This window comes from Scyliorhinus torazame, chromosome 1 (assembly GCF_047496885.1).
Source record: "Scyliorhinus torazame isolate Kashiwa2021f chromosome 1, sScyTor2.1, whole genome shotgun sequence".
NCBI classification, from domain to species: Eukaryota; Metazoa; Chordata; class Chondrichthyes; order Carcharhiniformes; family Scyliorhinidae; genus Scyliorhinus; species Scyliorhinus torazame.
In genome coordinates, this window is record NC_092707.1 from 212,627,381 (window position 1) to 212,633,380 (window position 6,000).

General features: G+C 46.0%; 1 protein-coding gene across 1 annotated transcript in view; it reads right to left on the reverse strand.

The window, feature by feature from the left end:
- The window catches only part of LOC140418707 (regulating synaptic membrane exocytosis protein 3-like), a 559,728-nt gene extending 554,522 nt beyond the window's left edge, over nucleotides 1-5,206 (reverse strand). The window contains exon 1 of the mRNA XM_072502288.1: nucleotides 4,829-5,206. The gene's annotated coding sequence lies outside the window, so the exon portion shown is untranslated. The remainder of the gene's footprint in view (nucleotides 1-4,828) is intronic.
- Nucleotides 5,207-6,000: the final 794 nt, after the last annotated feature.

Here is a 6,000-nt window from a genome sequence, read left to right on the forward strand (position 1 = left end):
ATTCTGTCCAATGCAAACCATTTTCATCATTTTCATCAATCCGCGGGGAACTTGTGCACCGAGTTTGTCCCATCCCCTCACGGCATGACCAGTGTATATTGCCCATCGGAATTGCATTTCAGAAGACTTTCCAATCATACAGATTCGAACAAAGCTCATTCAAAACACCAAAAAGGAAACATGCTGTGAAAATGTTATTTTATTCTAATGTGTTGCAAGTGAAGCATGTTGCAAAAGAACTGCCAATGACGGAGTAAGTTGCTCGCTGTCAACTAAAAAATCATGTGGATCCACTGACTGTCCATTGAATTTGATATTCGGTCCCAAAATCTATAGCTGGGCGAAACGTGTGGAGCTTGTCGGGTAGCTTAATGCAAGGGCGCATGGACGGGCGTGCTGGCGGCCGCGGCACATTACCTCCGAGCTTCGTATCCAGTTAATGGGTTGTTAAATTCTTGTTCTTACAGGGGAAAAACTTCTCCCTATGAATTGTTACTGGCCGTGGGTTCCGCGACCCTTCTGATACCCGCCCGTGACCCACCCACAGGTCGTGACCCACACTTTGAAAAACCCTGGATTACAGGATCCCCCATGGTTTAGGGCACCATTGAATGCACACAGATTGCTGTGCCAGTATTGAATGTCAACTCTGCCAAGTCGGCTGTCCTTCGATTGGAGATGCCGGCGTTGGACTGGGGTGAGCGCAGTAAGAAGTCTTACAACACCAGGTTAACGTCCAACAGGTTTGACCTCACCTGAGGAAGGAGCAGCGCTCCGAAAGCTAGTGATTCGAAACAAACCTGTTGGACTTTAACCTGGTGTTGTAAGACTTCTTGCTGTCCTTCGATTGGAGGATGACGCCTACTCAGGGTTGTGACTTTCTGCCACGGGTCATCATGTGACTGAACAGGCCAATTCTCGACCGACTGACCTTTAGGCAGGTGGAGCCGCTGCTCTGCCTCATCATTAAGACATTTGGACTTGAGGCGTGATGTAGTGTGGTCATTTTGAACAATTGCTAGCAAGCTCCTCCCAATCATTAATGTCAATGCTAATGCACTTCAGGGGGTTTTCAGAGTATCTTTGAAACATTTCCTTTGTCCTCCCAGAACGCTGGCCATTTGGGAGTTGAGAGAATAGGATCTGGTGAGGAGACAGGGTGTAGCCATCTGGAAACAGTCCATCAGTGGCTGGTTTAGCAAAGTGGGCTAAACAGCTGGCTTGTAATGCAGAATAAGGCAGCGCAGGTTCAATTCCCATACCGGCCTCCCCGAACAGGCGCCGGAATGTGGCAACTAGGGGCTTTTCACAGTAACTTCATTGAAGCCTACTTGCGACAATAAGCAATTATATTATACATTATATATATCATAGTTGATTCTGTGGGGGTTTTGCCTGAATGTTTGTGGAACTAACAAGTCTTTGTCTATCCTCCTATTGAATCCGGAGGATGGCCAATGATACTGCAGTCATTGGAAAAATGTAAATCATATATGTCTATGATGGTCAGTTTAGATTTAGCACAGAGGCCACTGAGGTTAAAATGTTTCCATCTAGATGGTATTTAATACACACACCAGAGAGCAGTTGATCTTTGAGGTGACTGCCATTATCAGATAGATTGTGAATACTATGGGGGCTATCACATAACCTTGCTTGACCCCGGTCTGGATTTTGAAGGCATCTGTTTCAGATCTCCTATTCAAGATAGTTGCAGTCAAATCATCATGAAGCGGTTGCAGGATTGTGATGAAGCTTCTTGAACGTCCAAATGTCCAGAGCACAATCCACAGGGTTGTGATTTACTGAGTCTGATACTTTGATCAGCTCAATGAGTGAAATGAAGAGTTCCTGGTGTTGTCCTCAACATGTTTCTTGGGTTTGTTTGGCAGAAAAGACTGAGATTCTTCTGGAAGGTCTAAGACCATAACAGCATAAGACATAGAAGCAGAATTAGGCCACTCGGCCCATCGAGTCTGCTCTGCCATTCAATCATGGCTGATATTTTTCTCGTACCATTCTCCTGCCTTCTCCCCATAACTCCTGATCCCCTTTTTAATCAAGAACCTATCTATCTCTGCCTTAAAGTAACTGAGTGATTTGGCCTCCACAGCCTTCTGCGGCAAAGAGTTCCATAGTTTCACCACCCTCTGGCTGAAGAAAGACACCTTGTGTCTCTGGAAGGAGTTCCTCAGCCACAGCTGGTTTATCACCCTGCTAGTTATACTTATCATATTCATGAATCTGGGTGAAGGGTGGGTGAACATAGAACATACAGTGCAGAAGGAGGCCATTCGGCCCATCGAGTCTGCACTGACCCACTTAAGCTCTCACTTCCACCCTATCCCCGTAACCCAATAATCCCTCCTAACCGTTTTGGACACTAAGGGCAATTTATTATGGCCAATCCACCTAACCTGCACGTCTTTGGACTGTGGGAGGAAACCGAAGCACCCGGAGGAAACCCATGCAGACACAGGGAAAACGTGCAGACTCCTCACAGACAGTGACCCAGCGGGGAATCGATCCTGGGACCCTGGCGCTGTGAAGCCACAGTGCTATCCACTTGTGCTATCGTGCTGCCCAAATCCATAGAATAAGTGCATGGGGGCTTGATGTGAGCAAAGTTTCACCAGCTTAGAAAACCTCAGCTAGAATTCCATGCTCTCTGCCATTACTCAGGATCAAAAGATTTCACTCTCTCAATGTCCAGCTGATGTGTGAGTGTAAAGATGCATTTTCCCTAACATCATTAGTGAATACAAAAGGTATTTAATGATAAGAATTTTACAGCAACCACATACCCATAGCCAGCTCCGAAGGTTCTCATTGCCTAAGAGGACTCCCCAGTCCCCCCCCAACCCCCCCCCCCCCCCCCACCCCCCCCGGGGGTGATTCCACACTCTGAGGATTTGGTCACACAGGTCAGGTGACCCTTACTCTTCTGTGTTGCCCTTAAAGGGACAATCACCACAGTGACCATAGGCAGGGCATCATGCAAGTCAATGCCCAGTGCCCTGGCATCATGATGGTTTCATTTTGTGCTAGTCCACTGTGTCAGCTGCATTTGCGCCACCCCTTGAAGCTAAACAGTGGCTCTTGTGTAACAAGGATTGATGACTCTAGTATGCAACCCACACATACAGTGAAAGCCAAACTGCCATATGAAATGTGATACAGCTAACTATGGGCATGGTAAAACAATAATTCCACTGTTGGAACCTTCCTGGAGGGGACCTGCAATACGTGGCAGACAAAGGGTCACTATTTGTGTTGGTCTGCTGCATGTTGTACAGCCTCATCATTCTGCTGAAAGAAGGGGCTAGTTTAGAAATCCTTTCACAAAATTGAGTATCATTGGCAAGTCCAGAATTTGCTGCCCATCCCTAATTGCCTTTAAGAAACCTGAGGAAAAGGAGAAAGAAGAAGAGGAAATGGAAGTCAGGTGGTAGCTGATGGTGAAGAATTCATCCAAGTGTGTCAACAGACACTGCAACCCCAACTATCCATTCAGCAGCAATATCAGAATGTCTCTCTGTCACTGACATTCACAATGTTGAAATAAAATACAGCACAAAATAAACATTCCAAACCAAGCTTATGAATAAAATCATGACAAAATGCATATTACTAATCACCTCTGTGCAACATCTTAATGCCTGTCTTCCATCTGCCTTCGCCTACCTCAGTGTTCCTATACAGTGCTATCCCAGTGGCTGCAGCATGGCTGCTGGAAGACTCTGACTTTCGCTGGGGGAGACAGATCCTGGAGGGTGATCATGAGCAGCCTCGGTGGCCTGGCTTTGGACTGCACCAGCTCAGCATGGGCAGCAGTAGTCTGAGCTGACTGGCTGACAGACAACAACAAGGACGCTGTCAGAGTGGCAGTGGTGGGAGGATGAATGCTGTCTTCCTGAGAGAGGACACAGATTTGTGCTCCTTGGAGCCACTGCCACTTCCCTGGTGCGTCGTCTCAGTAACCCTAGTAACGTGTTTGATATGAGACCTGTAGCAGGTCTAAGTGTGTGCGGGTGAGATGAAGAATGTTAAGTATGAATCCTGATTGATAGACACTGCTCTTGATGACTGATGGGAGTGTGGTTCATGGAACAGTGTCTGAGGTACTTGGTGTGATAGGGCATTTAAGAATGCTTTTACTGACCTTGGCTACTCATGTCACTTCATTGGACTTCTTGCAGCACATATCCAGATCCTCAGATAGTGACTCTGGTGTCCATCTGTTCCTATTGCCTGTTCACCATGTATCTGGAGGCCCCCGTGGATACAAGACACCTCTGTATCTTTACACCCAGATCTCCAGTGGAATGCTTGAAAACTTTGAAGCCCAATCGCTCTCTTGTTGTGCAATTCTCCATTATTTTCCAGGACAGAGCCATCTCCTGCCTGACTCCCAACACTTGTTCAAACTGCAGTGAGCCTCCCCTTTAAGAGGTGTTGGCTAGCTCTAAGTAGTTTTATGAAGTTATGATGTGTGCAGGCAATGAATAGTGGGGTTAGTGCTGGCAGAACGCAGCAATCATTCAGATGAGTGACCATCATAAAGTTGGCATGGTGTGCTCATTACATTGAACTGGCCCAGGGTAATAACATATTGTGATCCTCTTTCTGAAGACTATCCTATTTAGCCCCTGCACACTCACAATTATACAAACAATCGCCGACACACACACACACACATAATTACATCCGACTCGCAGATGTATGTATACAGACATACAGGTACACAGATACACTCAGAAGGATACAGAGACACACAGAGTTATATATTGACACAAATGTACTGCTATGAATAGGGATTGATACTTACAGTATTGTGTTGATTTGATCGGATTCACTGATTGCACTGCTAAATCTCCCGTTGATTGCAGGAAGGAGCAAAAGGTACAACAGCAAACTTCACTTTGACTCCATTTCAGATTATAGAATAGAAAACTGAGTATCCTGCAGGTTGCCAATGTTCTTTCCCTCGCAAACCACAGCCAGAGTTAGTTAGTCGTGACTGAGCACAAAATCAAGCACCAAACTCATTAAGTGTCAAAGGAGTATTAGTACGAGGAAGACGGTATTTGCATTCCCAATTCTTTCTGGCCTTTCTATTTTTACTTTTGCTCTGTTACTCCCAGCTATGAAGAATCCTATTTGCTTCTCTTTACTCTCTCTATCTCTCTCCCTCTCTCTCCTCTTGTACCAGGCGTCCAGCAGCTTGCGATAAGCTATATCTTGAATACTAATAAGCCCTCAGAACTGTGCGTGTCTGTGTGATGCTGGTTGCTATGCTGCAAAAAAAAACTGTCTCAAATTCTACCAGCTGGGGGCATTTTACCTCATCAAATGTTATATTTTCAGGTCAGGAGATGCAGCGAGTAATTTGCTGCTCTTGAGTCCGTCAGATGTGCCCAGAATGAGACTGGCATCTCTATTGGTGCAGATGAGGGGTGTTGTGGAAGGGGAGTACAAACTCGCAACACACCTTCAATGTCCAGCTTGTTCAGTCATCGCACAGATTGCTTTATCACCTCACTTGGCACCTTGTGTAAAAGCGGCTCATCTCCACCCTGGCACTTCCTGCAATGCCCTGCCTGGTGGACAAGAGCTCCTCATAGGTAGAGTAAGAAGCGCAGAGTTTGCGTCCAGTTCAGGATAAACGTCATGCCGGATAGTCAATGGGAAACCTGGGAGTGGGGGGGGAGAGAGTTTGAATTTACGGTGACCAGGATGTGTAGTGGGTTTAACCATGTTTATTAATGATTCGTGCCAAATCCAAGCCAGGTTGATGGGATTGAGCGTCCTGTAGGAAATGCAGTGGGTATACATATCGATAGTGGAATGGCAATGGACGAGTGATTAGGCAATAATCCAGAAATTGGGAGTTCAAAAGCAACAACATGGCAGTTTGAAAACATCAACGTACTTTGAGAAAAACTGAAATTTGGAATATCTTGGGCGTGAAGTTAACGTATGTTTTTGGGTGCATGTGGC